Source organism: Falco peregrinus, unplaced genomic scaffold, assembly GCF_023634155.1.
Source record: "Falco peregrinus isolate bFalPer1 unplaced genomic scaffold, bFalPer1.pri scaffold_42, whole genome shotgun sequence".
Taxonomy (NCBI): domain Eukaryota; kingdom Metazoa; phylum Chordata; class Aves; order Falconiformes; family Falconidae; genus Falco; species Falco peregrinus.
This window is the reverse complement of record NW_026599609.1, coordinates 1287510-1302460: the sequence shown is the minus strand read 5'-3', so window position 1 is coordinate 1302460 and position 14951 is coordinate 1287510. Positions and strand designations below refer to the sequence as shown.

General features: G+C 44.2%; 1 pseudogene; it reads left to right on the top strand.

The window, feature by feature from the left end:
• Window positions 1-14951, top strand: part of LOC129783464 (ankyrin repeat domain-containing protein 26-like) — a 70247-nt pseudogene that overhangs the window by 53264 nt on the left and 2032 nt on the right.

Below are 14951 nucleotides of genomic sequence, written 5' to 3'. Positions count from 1 at the left end.
ACATGCATGGGACCAAAGAATACTCATTTGTTCTGGTTTGTTATGTTTCCCTCGGAATTGCGGAAAGTTTTGGCAACGGGGATATTAGTCCTCAGATCTAAGCAGAGAACAGAAAAAAGGTACCCAAGTCTAAGCTTTGATCAAGAAAGGTGATTCTTCTCTAGAACTTTTTTCCATCTATTTTCCTTAGTCCATGTTATGCCCTATAGAATAGTCTAAAGTATTTGATGGTTTTGATGTAAGTATTGCACTGATGACATGAATGAGAGTGGTATAAAAGGAGGAACCATCCAATACACGAGGGCTGAGAAATGAAGATGCAGAGAAGTGAAGTGGTTGGGGACAGATTTATATGAAGCTTCTATAGAGGGGAAAAAAGAGGTTCTCTGTAAGCTGCTATCAAGATTGAAGAGTATTAGTAATGTCCAGCTGTTGATTTCTGTATGTGTTTTGAGGGTTCTGAGGGGCCTGCCTGTTCCTCAAAGTTCATGTCAGACGGTGACCTTAAGCTTTCTCTTCTGTGATGTGTAGCCACACTCCAGCAGTACTGTCAATCATTGTAAACTGTGACTTGCTTTGTATTCTTACTACCAAAATAATGGGTTCCTTTTGAAGATCATGTGAGAGAGTGTGTGTGTGTATATGTATATAGCTATATATATATATGAGCTATCCAGATTTTTGTAAACCTAATCTATCAGTATTTCTAAAACGAGCTGAGTAAGAAGACTACAAGAGGATGTGATTCAACATACCCTTAAAGTGTATCTCAAAGGAGCTTTCAGATATTTGTATTCATTTAATTGTATTTGTACAGTGAAGAAACAGAAGAAAGAACAATCTAACACAAAGTCCTGCCTTCAGTCACCGGAGTAATATTTGCAGTCAAACTGTGGCTCTTAGATCACAACAGATTTCTTTGGGTTTTGTTAGAAAAAAATACCCGATTGCAGTGTGTTCCTGTGTATTGTTCAAGGAAGAACAATACCTGAGCCTTTTTTATGTGTTAGGAAACAGGAATCCTCATGAACAGCTGCTGATAGTCAAAGGTGCTCAGCTGAGAAAGATGACGAGAGGTCATCATCTGTGCAGATGCCTGCTGGTGGCAGGCAAAATTTCATACTTTTGGGTTCAATCTAGACAGGTCTAACCGTATAACAAAATAAGTTAAAGGCGTATTTCGTGTTCTTAGAACTTTCTTCATGCTAATTTAACTGTTTCGTTAGGGCATGTTTGGACAACTGCAGCAGGAGCTTGCTGCTGCACTTAAAAAGCAATCTATGCCAGAAGCTTCACTTGAAGTTACTACGCGCTACCACAGTGACCTGGAGAGAGACAAGCTGCGCTTGCAAAAGGAGTTGGAAAAAACGGTGAAAACTAAGGTAGTTAATGTCTGTAACTATATGAATAAATCTGAGTGTAGCTGTTGAAAGCAGGAGCGAATGTTGTCCTTTTGCACCACCTTTTGCAGTGTTCTTACGAAAACTGAAGTATAGAGGGAACCAGAGGAGCTTTGCAGGAAAGCTGTAGGGTGATTCTGTGTGTGTGTGCATGTCATCTTATCCCCCAAAGTTGTAACCTCATCCTGTCGCTTCTAGAGTATTCCTTCTTCCCACCAGCTCCAGCTGCTGTTCTTGGTTATGGTTCCTAAGGTGTGTTTTACACTCCACGCCAACCTTGGCCATAGGTCTTGGATGGGTGGAGGAGAGCTTAGGCCTGTTTCTGTGTAAGTTACTGCATTCTCCTGCGCTCTTGTCTTTTCCGGCCACCTTACTTTTTCTTCTGCCACTGTTGCTTTCACAGACGCAGAAGCAGAACATGCTGGCTCTGACATCCAAGGACTTGCACAGCACGTGGGAGGAGCACTTGAAGTCAAGATCCCACCTTGAAGAGCGCGTTGCTCAGCTGGACGAGGAGAAGGCTGAACTGTTGCAACAGGTGAGCCCAGAAAATTCTCCAGGCACCGAGCCAATACCCAGGAGAACCACATGCACCTTCTGGTCAGGTTCTTACGTATCATTGTTTTCTGTTATCCCTGCCATTCAGGCTGCGAGTACCTTATCGTTTGGGGGTCATGGAGGAAGCAAATAAAAGCTAGATGGGTATCCTTGTGTAAGTTCTGGAGTGGCTCTGTTGGGAAGAGTTCCCAGTGTGGTTTGCTATCAGTTGAGCACATCGAGCAAGGCCACAGTTCCCAATTCTTCCTTGGATTTTGTGTGGTCATCTTCTGACCCCTTGGTTTCTGGGCAGGTTTAAAATGCGTGATGTTTCCAGTGCGTGTGTGGAGGAGCTGCTGTATGTTTTCAGCGTAGCGGGAGCTTAAAAGCCTTGCCGAAAAACATACTGAAGGAATGCTGGGTAAATGAACGAGTGCTTGGGAAACAAGCAGCGCCTGCCAGTTGCCAAGGGACAGCCTTCCCCTTTTCTCCTTTTCTGTAGAGGGAAAATGGAAGTACAAAGTCAAAACAGCTGCCAGCTCTCCTCTGGTGTGGCTGAGAAAACACCAAGAGGAGGAAAACCAGCATGTGGCTAAGTAAATGGCCACACAGAAGAGGTGGAGGTAATGGCCGAGGGGAATAAAATGTTGAAGAACTCCAAAAGATCAGATTCCTCCACAAGCCCCTGCCTGCTGGTTGCTGGAAGATCCCATGAAAGCTTTGGATGGATCCATGTTCTCCCATGAAGTGCATACCTACGTAATCCCTACTATGAGCAGAGGCACTGCCAAAAGTGTTCTCCAGCATCTTTTCCACCTGTTATGTCTAGAAGAGGATGGCCTTTGCTTCAGCGAGGGCATCTGTTTCTGTAGTTACGTATTGGTCTGTTTGATGTGAAACCTGAAGGGATGGAATATCCTCAGGAATTCCGTCCCGTGGCATTCTGTGGAACGTGGCTAACGGATAGAGACGTCCGGCAGCTTCTCTGTGGAGAGCGCTAGATGCACAGACTGTACGTAGGTATTTTTCCTGTGCTCTGTTTGTGTGATACACTTTCAAAAGAGAAAAGAAAGATGTGAGAGTGAAAGAAAGGAAGTGAAGAAGCTGGTAGAGTTGAAACGCCCAGCTGAACTACGTCTGGCCCAAGAAATGAAAAGAAACCTCGATCTGCAGAAAGACTGTAAGAGGGACGGCTTTTTAGCATGGTGAAGAGGTATCCCTGCGTAGAAGTCATGTTTTATTAAACTTTAGTGTAAAAATAGGTGTACCTAACTGTGAGCAGATGCCGGCCTCGTGTTAGTTCTTGCAAGGTACTTCTGTACACCAGCCCCTAGTTTTCACTAGCTGCCAAAACAACTGCAGGTGCAGGTAGCCCTGCAGTTCTCCTGGGAAAAAGGGAGTCTTTCATTCCTCTTTTCAGGTGAAATCTGGACTCTCCAAGTGTATGTGACACAGGAATACTGGTTTTTCCTGGTAATTCCTGGTGTGTCAAGCACGTTAAAGATAAAGCAAGTGGTGTCTGTGCTGTTTACATGAGAGTATGTGAAAAAGTCCAGTTTTGTTCCTTTGCTTCATTGTTTTCATGACTAGTTTGCTGTGCAGGTTGAAGAGGCTGCTGAGCAGAGCTACGAAGGAACTAAGGGTGTATGAGGAGAGAGGGGGACTGTCCCAGCTTAATTTGCAGGGAGAAGTGAAGAACAGGTATTCTGAAGTGGTCAATGAAATTGGCAGATTAAGAACAAAGGTGAGCTTTGCTTTGTTTGGGTTATTGTGGTGTTTTTTCTTGTGAAACCTTTGTTCTTTCTTTATACTTCTTTTCATATTGTTGACTTTTTTTCTTGGCTGTATTTCTGAAATTATTTGGCTGTTTTTTGATGTTCCTTCTATGGTCACAGTAGTAGGCGACTGTAATACTGATGTAGCTCTTAGGGGTAAAGACGGAAGTGTTACGTACACAGCAGTATCTGCGAGGGCACATCAGGGGTAGGCTGTCCTGCAGAGGAAGGGCAAAGCAAGAGCCACAGCAAGGCTGGCAGGGTCTGTGACCACACAGGCCAGGGATCAGCCCCACAGGCCCTCACCAAGAAGAGCAGAAGAGTTCTGGGGACAGTAAGCAGAGTGCGCCAAGAGTGCAGATCACCAGGCCGGTCCATAGGGATGGGCAGGTCTGCAGTCCTACTGGGCCGTCACGTCCATGGGTGAGGGTCAGGGCTGAGAGCAGTGAAGGCCCAGCACAGGCCTGGCTGCAGCTTGAGGCCGTGGCAGCATCGTCGGGCTCCGACGGATGCATTCCCTCTCGGAAGAGGGGAGTAACGCCACCATCACTCGGAACAGCTCTGTGCAGTTGGCCTTGCCCAAGGTCACCCCCTGAAGCCTGTCTCAGGCACGAGTTGAGCAGGAGGCAGGTGGGGGTTTGCTTTTCGGAATGGTGTCTTTGCTTCCCAGGGCACAATGCAGTGTGAGGTGGTGCGGAAGAAACCCTGTAACTTGTTGCTTACTAGTAGCTGACTCAGTCCGTCTTTCCTGGTCTTAGAGACCTACAAATGGTTTTGAGGTTGCTCTGCGGCGAATGAAGAGACGGGACGCAGCTTGATGCAAGCAAATGTCAATTTATTGTACAGAAGCACACGTTTTTATACACTTTCAGAAGCTGCGCGTTTCAAACTAATTGGTTCTTGAAGCTAAGCCTTGCATCCTAGGCAATCCCTGATTGGTGGTTAACTACCAGCAATTAACAGCAAGGTGTTACCTTTCCTTGGCGCCATCCGTCTCCCACTCCCCTGTGCTCTGCAAACATGCCTCATCATGTTAATTGTTGTCTAGACAAGCTCGAGCACATTCCCCTCAGCTAACCGATTGCCACGCGTGGTCCTAGTTTCCAGCCCGCTCCTGCATTGCTCTGGCCGTTCGGTAGCATGTGACCTTTAGCTGCTTCTCCGCTCATTACTGAGATAGCTGTGTTTCAAAGTTATGCTCCTTTTTAGAAGATATTATTGTAGAACGAGTCAACTGCCTTGACAGTGGCTCATTTTTAGTTCACAGGTTAGCAGCATATTTGTGTTCCTGTTGGAAGAGTTATTTTGAATGACAGGGAATGGAATTACGTTTGGGCAATTTTAAATAAGTGTAAAGTTTCTACGTATTTTAGAGACTTTCAAGTGTTGACTCTGCTGGTTTCCCCCACTTTTTTAAAAATAAAAGATGATGGGATATCATGTTTTATGGTTAATAGGTATAGACGATGGATGTTTCTGGAGGGGGAAAGAAGGGGATAGAGCTGTAGTTGACCATTGGGACCTATGGGAAGTCTGATATTTCCTGGAAATCTTTTGAAAACAAACTGCAGCTTTGACCTAAAGAGACTGTCTTCTGCCACCACTGCTGCAAAAGCGGTGTTCTGAACCGCTACTTCCAGATCGTTTAGCGTAATGGAAGAGAAGGGTACCCGTTTCTTGCCTTGTCAGTTCTGTGACAAAGCTTTGACCGTGTGACAGCATGTGACAGTTCCTCTGAAGCGTGACACATGGTTCTTTTTCTGATGAAACCAGAATGTGGCTGTGATGTAACTGGGTATGGGTGTGTTTGATTTCCTATGATCGTATGAACATCTCGCAGAAGAATAGCCCTGGTGCTTTTCAGCCTAGCCCTGCGGGTGTCATGCCGCTGGTTTGGTACCTCTCGGTCCGTGACCCACTGCAGAACTGAGGAAGGATGGGAACCTGAGGAATGCTGTCAGAAATTATGTGAAAGCTGTTCTTGTTTTAAAAGAAGAGCCTGGTATCACTTTTGTTTTAACACTGAATCAGCAGATGGTAAATACAGTGTTGATGGCCAACTCCTTTACCAATTTTCACAGATTTGACTAATTTTAGATCCCTCTGAGTTCCCTGGTTTTTTCCCCTTTCCTGTCTACAGGTTGATGAACTTTCCCAGCAGCTGGAGATAGAGCCTAAAAAAGGCATGCAGCTAGAAGCACAAAATCATGATTTGCGAGAGGAGTTGTCCACCATGCGTGGGAACCATGAAGAACTGGAGAAGAGCAAAAGCCAGCTGAAAGAAGAGGTGGCTAATCTCAAACACCATATGGAGACTAACATGGTGGATCGCAGCCAAATAGAACAATCCAAAAGAGAGGTGGAAGAGTGAGCTGAACAAGAAATAAGACAAAAACTGCAAGAAGTCAACCTGATTTTGCAGGTAAGTTCATTTCTTATGTGTGTCTGTTATAGACTTCTGTTTTGGTTGTCATTTTTAGGGGCGGGGGGTGGTGCCTGATTCCATGTGTTACGCTGTACTTCTGTTTTTCCTGAAGGGCAGTGGGAGAAGGGAATATGGTTGGGCAAGATGCTTTCATGTGCGTGCAGTGTGCCTGCAGGCCCTGAATCAAAAACTTGCCAAGGTAGAATTTCATTTTGCAGTTCTTGGAGGGGTATCACTGTCCACTGGTCTTGTTCTCATTGTTTATCCTTGAATGGGTATTGCAACTTAGAGTTGTCACAGCCAGGCATACACATCTTCCTTAGTCATTGCACAAGGGGCAACGCTCAGAAAAGAAGTCACCAAAGCTGCAGGGTGGGGGCTGGGGGTGCGGCATCTCCATAATTTCTTTGAGGAATGCTATGCCCTGTCCTACAGAGATTGTGTTCTTCCATCAGTAGCTTTGATGAAGAATAGTGCTAAGATGGGGGTTCTTTCTGAATGAAAAGAATCATTCAGTGTGGTAGTTCCAGGGTTCTGCCCTGGTCGCTGATGGCAGTGAGGAGGCACAGTTGCCTCGCTGAATAGAGCTGGGCCCTTGAAATTGGGTACGTGCAATTGACTGGCGAGGGGAGTTCTCTTTTTCTTTGCGGTGGTTGAAAGTGTGTATCTACTTCAGATGCAGGCAGCCTCCCAGGACAGATTAGAACAAATCAGAGCCAGTCGTCATGCTTTGCTGACAAGCCAGCTAGAACACAGAATTGGAGACCTCGAACGTGAATTGGACAGGATAAAAAATACCCAACGAGACAGTATTTTTCAAAAAGAATCTGTACAGGCAGAAGCGGAAAAGTACAAAGACCTGTATCTGGAGGAAGTTAAAAATGGAAGGTGCCTAGGAAATAAACTGGAAGGGTAAGTCCATGCATTTTTGGCGTGATAATAAGATACTACTTTTTCCTCAAGCAGTTTTCTTCGTTAAATACCTTTTCTACATCTGGTCAGCATTATGCATAAGATAGCACATTTGTGATGAAAGTACCTTAAGGCTCCCCCCTGTTCATTGGAACTATCTTCGCTTCTCTTCAGTGTTCCAGCAGTAACACCACCGATCATGGGCATTAATAGGATATTTTTGAAGTTGAGTTTGTTTTAACAGGCAGCCTTTTTGCCAGTCTCTAATCTCCTCTTCTTATTCTAAGTACGGCAGAAAAGAGAATGTCATGTCCTTTACTGCTTGAATAAGGATAGGCCCTTCAGAGAACGGCATTTGGTGCTATGAAGAAGAACAACAAAAATCTTTTGGCTTCCATTTTAGCCGCATGTCATAGGTTTCAGCTTGCTTTGGGAAAGGAAGGGAAGCCCAGAGTTCTTACGCCGGTGATGTACCTTTCAGGAAGAGCTATGTAAACACACGGTGTGCACAGACTGCTTTGAGGCCTTAATGCTGAGAAGTCCAAAGAATTGGTTAACTCTTGCTGCTTCCTGCAGGTAGTGTGGCTACCTAGAAATAGGCTCTTCAAAAAACCTCAGATCAAATTATGGACATTTTTTTTTGAACTCTCTTAATCCCTTCCACTTTCAGAAGTCAGATAATAGTCAAAGACCTGGAGGGTAACTTTGCGGAAGTGTTATTACCAAAGATAATTCTTTGTATGCTTCTGAATGTTTCAGAGCTAATGAGAGATGAGCAGAAGCCAACGCTAAGCTCCTTCAGGAGTGCCATAGAAGCAAACCTTTAATTGCAAGCAGCGCTGTCAGTGCTCCAGTTCTGTATTCAACTGAACTGGGACATATTAGCAACAATCCGGCACTGAATAGAAGTCTAAATCTAGGAGGAAGCTTCCTAACCCCGACCGGGAATACGTTACCATCAAGAAACAGAGTTGAAGCCTATGTGGCTAAGGTAAGCGTTTTTAAATACTGGTCTCAACTAGTGTTGAAGAGTATCTGTAAGCAAGGTTGTGCTTTTCAGTCTAAAGTTAGAATCCCTTTCTAGTTCCAAACCATATGCTCTAATATGCTAAACCAAATTGCTCATCAAACCAGTATACAACTAGGTGGTAGAAATGAAGACTTCTGGTCATTAGGGTTATAAAATTTCCAGAAGCGCTCAAAGACCAAAAAATACTGAGTTCTAAATGATGAACTGCGTAACAGGTTTTTTTTGCAAGTTCTCTTTTGCAAGAGAAACTGTGGTGAAGAATACTGTGGCATAGGAAGCTCCCAAATAAGCTCTTCAGTAAAATTTAATGCGGATGCCCCATCCCTGGCAGTGCTCAAGGCCAGGCTGGGTGGGGCTTGGAGCAACCCGGTCTAGCGGAAGGTGTCCCTGCCCATGGCAGGGGGGCTGGAACTGGATGATCTTTAAGGTCCCTTCCAACCCAAGCCATTCTGTGGATGACCTTTTTTAAAACAGCTATCTTTATGATGAGTGCAAAATCCCATCAGACTTCTTTGTTTGAGACACCTTTTCCTCCTTCACTGATGTTCATGCTAGCAGTTTCTTCACCGGAACTTGTTTTAGTACAATACCAACAAAGGGATGCTTCAAAACTAGGATGGTATGAACAGGGCACGTTACTTCTCACTTGAGTGCGGGACGAATGCTGTGCCTAGGAGGCATTTGATTTTGTGGGTCCTGCTATGTGGTGTTATATGTAACTGCTCCTCAGGAAGTCTACAGAGCTTTCTAATTTGGTAAAAAGCTGCAACCTCTGCAATACCTCTGGTCAAAATATGCCCTGTAATTAGCAGTCAGCATGATAGCACATCCCTCACAGAATGGTAAACGTGGTATCATGAGACTTGGAAACAGATGTCAGTAGTTGTAATCGGTTTCCCACCTAGCATAGGACTGAGGCATGGGCAAGCTTGCCTGTTCAGTCAGTGTCTGTCCCTCGCACATTCTGTTGTTGAATGGATGTGAGAAGCATTTGGTCACCTTTAGGCCTTACCCTGGTTCAGTGGTCCCACCTACATTGGAAAGAATCCATTTAAAATAACGTGTCTACATACTGCACCTGGTTTAAGAAAAAGAAAAAACCAAACCAAACAACAAAACAAAAATAGACAAAGCAGTGTGTAGGTAGTGCGTAGCAGCGGCAGTTAAGAGATGAACTTTTCTGTATCGTTGCGAATGTGGTGTTTGTGTCAGAGGGGTGGACATAACACTACCTAAAGAACGTGGGAGGCAATTAGTACTGTACCACCTGCAGGGATTATTCTGCACGCAAGCAGCAGAAAGGAGGCGAAATTCAGGGATCCACTGCAAAACTGAAGTAAGAAGAAAGCCAGGACAAGGGAACAAGAGGGACAGGGAGCAAGTGAGGGCAGGGAAAAAAGAGAGAGAGATGGGAGCGAGATGTTACAAGAAGAAAAAGGCAAAGGAGGAAACCATCCCACTTCTAGGAAAAAAGCTGTCCTAGTTTAAAAGAAAAGGGTTTAACAGTTGTGGATTCTTTTTTTGAAGAAGAAACAGGAAAAAAAGAATAACCTCCCTGTTACTAAATCCAGCTGCACATCTCTATGATATTTCTTCCTGTAATCACCAGTTAGGGAACGACTGAGACTAATTGTAGTGTCACTGCTTGTAGCCTCGAGTCACCTGACGTTCAGTGTATTCAGGGAAGTCTTAAAACCTGATCTTCTCTGGAGTCCTTCAGAAGAAAGGAACTGAGTTCTCAGAGGTGCAGTAGTCGCTAGAGGACTAGGCGAGTATTTCGCTTAGAACTGCGGGCTTAATTGTTCTCAGTCGGGTGCAGTATGTCATGTGCATAACATGCATCTGAGAAAAGAGGATTGAATTGCAACATAAGACTTTGAAGTCAGGAAGTAACAAAAGGGAAAAACTGCATGTATCCCTCTGCATACAATAATGGGTGGCAAATCTCAATCAGTTTCCAAATGCAAAATCACCAGATGCACAGTCTGTGCTGTCATTTCCGCAGGAGTCCCGTGCCATTCAGGAGGCAAGTTGGAGCATGAGGGAAGAAATCAGAGATTATAGTGTTAGTCTACTTTGAAATGCTTTGCTGGTTGTGCTGCCTGGTATTCTGTCTGTTCACCAGACTCTTTCAAAGCAGAAGAATTTCTCTGACTCTAAGCCTTTTCTTCACTTCACTGTTTACTTCAGTTATGCCTCAGCTTTGTTTTGCCACTAACCTGGTTCCCCTCTACAGAATTTGCCTTGCCTTTAAATTCAGGATGCGCAGTGCTGCCTTGGCTGGAGATGGCAAATGCTTCTGCCACTGAAGCTCTAGATGACAGGGAGTTAAGAAGCTGAAATTGCAGTGTGCCTCAGGCAGTCCTTTTGCACTACTTTTTTTAGTCAAAGCTCTCTGCAGATTTGGTGTTCCTTGTAGTAGCTTCCTCAAGGTGAGAAAGGCTATTGGAAGTAGGGAACATGCCAGCCATTCTGAAGAGGAAGATGTTTGTGTAAATTTCGTTTGTGCACAAGCTTTGAAATAGCTTCAGGGGCAAAGAGGTGAAAATAGTTCACACTGCTCTTATTCAAAATGATGGTAATCATTGGTCCTGCAGCTGTTGGGAAACACTGGTAAATGATGCTGACAAGAGGAAGGAGTGCTCCACTAGCAAGTGGACACAGTTTCTTCTTTAGACTTAACTAAGGAATTTGGTGTTTAAAGGCTTGAAAGATTGCACCGCTTTCCTAAACATGAGGCATGACTATCAGTGATTACACATAGAGCCGTACATGTTGAAGATGGTAATATCACATGTTCAGTAAAAAATGAGCGTGTTATTCTTAAAAGAGCATAAAGAAATGTGTTCCATTCCAGTATAGCCCCTTCCCCTTTATCAAATATATACGCTACAGAAATGAATAACCTTGAAGTGCAAAAGGATCTTTAAAAATAGAAAAAAGTTCATATTGGCACAAGCTTATTAACCAGTAGAATCCCAATCCCATGCAAATGTCTTCGGGGTTTTTTGGTGGTTTTTATTTGTATTAGAGCTTCAGTAATGTGGAATAAATTACAAGTACTTGACAAATTCTGTGCATGTCATTAGACAGTGACCGTAGCAACTAGCAATTCAGCATTTCAGACCTGCTCCCTTAGTCCGTAGACTAAGGCAAGGAATGTCTCCTGCAAGTGCTGCAAGGAGGTTTTGGGACTGGAGTCCTGCTGTTAGGTTTAACAAATGTCAAGCTTAAATCCTAACAGCTGTGCCAAAGGCTGGTGAAAATGAACGTGCGTGTCTTGACAGACAAGAACAGTGAACTCTGCAACCAGGGTGAATCAGTGGGTAAATGAAACCAGTTTAATGTGGGAAGGGAAATGTCTGCTTCCTCTTCATCTTTCAATTTCTGTTCCATTTCTGATTTGGCTTTCTGCGCTCTTGTAGCAGTCTTTGTTGTTAGCTTTTTTACTTCCTTCATTTACATGTAGGCCACGTTCTTGTTTCTCACTGAAGACCTGTGAACATAAGGCCATTTTTCTTCCTTCTTCAGCTCCTTCATCAAAAATCTGTCCCTCTCTCTTCTCTGCAGCCAGATACATGGCAAGGTTTGCAGCCAGCATTGTTTAATGTTGGGATGGTATTTTATACTGGAAATGTTGTCTGTTTACGCTGTTAGGTTTTGATTAAAACTTACTGATGTATTCACATTTTCCTAACACTGCGCATATTTTGAACTTTAGTTTGTCCAAGTGAAAGAATGACTGCTGCAGGGGACTTCTCTGCTTTATGTATTTGTAGTGCAAGGGCTTCGGTGGTAGTTAACCGTCTGTGAGGTGTAGTGCAAGGGCTTCGGTGGTAGTTAACAGTCTGTGAAGTGTAGTGCAAGGGCTTCGGTGGTAGTTAACCGTCTGTGAGATGATAGTCTATGGATTTAATCTGTTATAATGGAACTTTGAGCTCTAGGAGTAGGCTGGTTTACCCTCCTTGCCACTTCTGATATACAAATAGTTCTTGGTGGTCGCAGCAGTTGTGTCTAGGAACTCAACTTCAGAACAGTACTGGTACTCCAGACTCGGAGCATCATTTCACGGAGTCTTACAGGATCCAGCTTACTCTGTGCTAAAGCAGCCTGTGTGGATAAGTAGTAAGTCAACACCACTTTCTGAAAAAGAACTGTTGAGAAGGTGCCTGCTGCAAATGAACACCTGGTGTGTTACCGCCTGAAGAGATGTGCAGTGAGGTGAGAAGTACCTGCTCAGGAGGTTTGGGACACTCAGCTGTGATGCCTTTCCCAGGGGTTTGGGGGGAAGGAGAAAAGTGGAGGCAAGTTAAGGTCCTCGGAGGTGTATTTTGCCTGGCTCTTCATTCATTCCCTTTTCAGAAATCAGTGTGTTGGCTTTATTTCCACCTATTTCTCTTCCCTCAGACATGGATGAGAATCACAAAGACGTTGATGGAATGAATAAGAGGAAAACAAGACCTTTTTCTTCTCTTGATTGATTTGTACATGTTGCGGAGGGTCCTGTGGACCTTCTAGTCATTGTGAAGACTCAGGAAACCAGGGAAAGTGGTTTCTTCTAACACCACTAAGTACTACGACTTTGCTTGGGCTTGGTCCTGGGTTTGGGCCGTATTTTGGTCTAGGCATTAGTTTTCCTGCTTTTCTCTGTTACCTGTGTCTCGTCTCAGGAGTTAGGGGGTCCTTTCTCCCCAGGATTTTGCTTCTGCTCGTACCTGCTTGAAAACAATTAGAGATTTGGGGGGTCCTTTTCCATTGTTCATGCAGCTCTGTTGGCACAGAGTATTTCAATGAAGTATCACAGAGGGGTGCTTCTCCTGCAGGATCCGGTGAATTTGGTCCCAGCTTTCCCTGTGTTCCTGGAGAGAGAGCACCCTTCCCTCCGCTTCGCTGGTTTACAGCCCCGCTCCTCTGACCCTTGCAGTTACTGCCTGTTACTGCTGCTCTTGTGAGGGTAAGCAGAGTGGTTTCCTTCCTGAGGCTCTTGCTCTCTCTGTCCTGTCGAGTACCCTGTGCAGTGTTTCCGTTCTTGTTGTTGTTATGCTGCTAGGTGGGTCTGCTCATTTCATGAAATAAATGCTCCTTCCCCCAGGAATTCAGTACTAAAATCAAGAGAGTCACAGAAGGAGTGAGGGTGGAAAGGGGCCTCTAGAGATGATCTAGTCCAACCTCACCCCTGCTCAAAGCAGGGTCAGCCGTAGCAGGTTTCTCACTGTTCTGTCCAGCCAGGTGTTGTACATCTCCAAGGATGGACACTCCACAACCTTTTCTGAGCAACTTGTTCCAGTGGCTGTCCATGCTTACAATTTTTTAAAAAATAATAATTATAAAAATCCTTGTGTTAAAATTTCCTCTATCTGGATTTGTGCCTATTCCTCTTGTTCTTTTGCTTGGCACCGCTGAGAAGAGTCTGGCTCCATCTTCTGTACTCCCCCCACCAGGTACTTAGACACATAGATAAGGTCCCCTGAGCTTTCCTGTTCTCCAGCAAAGAAACAGTTGCAGCTCTCAGCCTCTGCATATAGCTCACAAGGTCCAAGCCCTGCAGCATCTTCATGGCCATCGTAGCCCTGGAAGCTGTATGGTATCCGTTTGGAAATTCACTCCTGTGTGTCACAAATTTGATGGGGAAAAATGTAGGAGTAGCAAGTATCATCAAATGTAAACAACAGCATATAGCGCTTGGACTGTGACTCTTAAATTAGGAGATGTGATTCCTTCTTGTGAAGGCTTCTGAAGGCAGAATCATAAGTGAGAATAACTTAATTGGTAACAATACGCCTCTTCTCCCCTAGAAAGTGGGTAAGTGCTCCTTTGCAGTGATCCAGGCTGATTCCAGCTACATAATAAACCCCACAGCACTCGCTGCGTAGAAGCTGTAGCTGGGGTTGTTTTTCTTAGTACACAGTTTGCAAGAAAAAATTGTGTGTGCTTTTATATTTTTATAAATGTGTGTCGTGGTATTTGCAATAACAATAAAGAAGTTTTGGCGTCATCTGTAGGAGCTCTTTCAATTTCCCATTTTAAGGTGGAGAAAAGAAGAATATTGGCACACGCTTTTTTCTATACAAATGGTGTATGTCAATCCTGCAGCAGCTGCTGGTGCAGCTCTTCTCTCTGTGAAGTTGCAGAAGCCAGCCTCAACTGGCTGATTTGTCCCTGTGGGTGGCATTTGTACATATCTCGGCGTGTAGCTGACATCCTGTTTGTGTGTTTGATGATAAACTTCAGCCGTACCTTCACTGCTATAACTGCGCTAGGCTTTCTTGCTTTCTTCCTGTGTATTTTGTTAAATGCCCAGTAATAATCCAGCTGGCGAGTTACAAATTGTTTTGTTAACGTTGCTGAGCAATGAGGCGGCTGCAGCCCGACTGACCAAAAGTTTCTCTTCAAGAAAAATCAAACCCCAAACCAAGGTGTGTCTACTTGGAATTATATTTTTAGGTTTTCTCTCATTATGTGTGGATTTTAAGAATGTTTTAGAAGTTTAATATTAGAAAAATGTGACTGTTAAAGTATTAACTATATTTTCTGTATAATTCTAGGTACGGCAGGAACTAGATGAAAGAATCGCTAAAGAACTTAAACAAGGTAATGTGTCACTGTTAGGGGCATTTTTAAGGAAAAAGAGGAGTGTTCCTAACTCCTGAATGTAATGGCTTGAAAGCTGTCAAGTTCCTGTGCTAAGCACAGGGAGGTTTTTCTGCTAGCTTTCCAGTTTAGACTTGAATGTGAAAATTTCCTGCTTACCAAAAGATTGTGTAGAATGTTATGCCGTTGCCTGAAAAAGACAAGTGCAGAGAAAACTAACCCACTTCCTCTACACGGGTGCACTTGGCTTAAGCTGAAGTCACGTTTTTCTAGAGTGAATC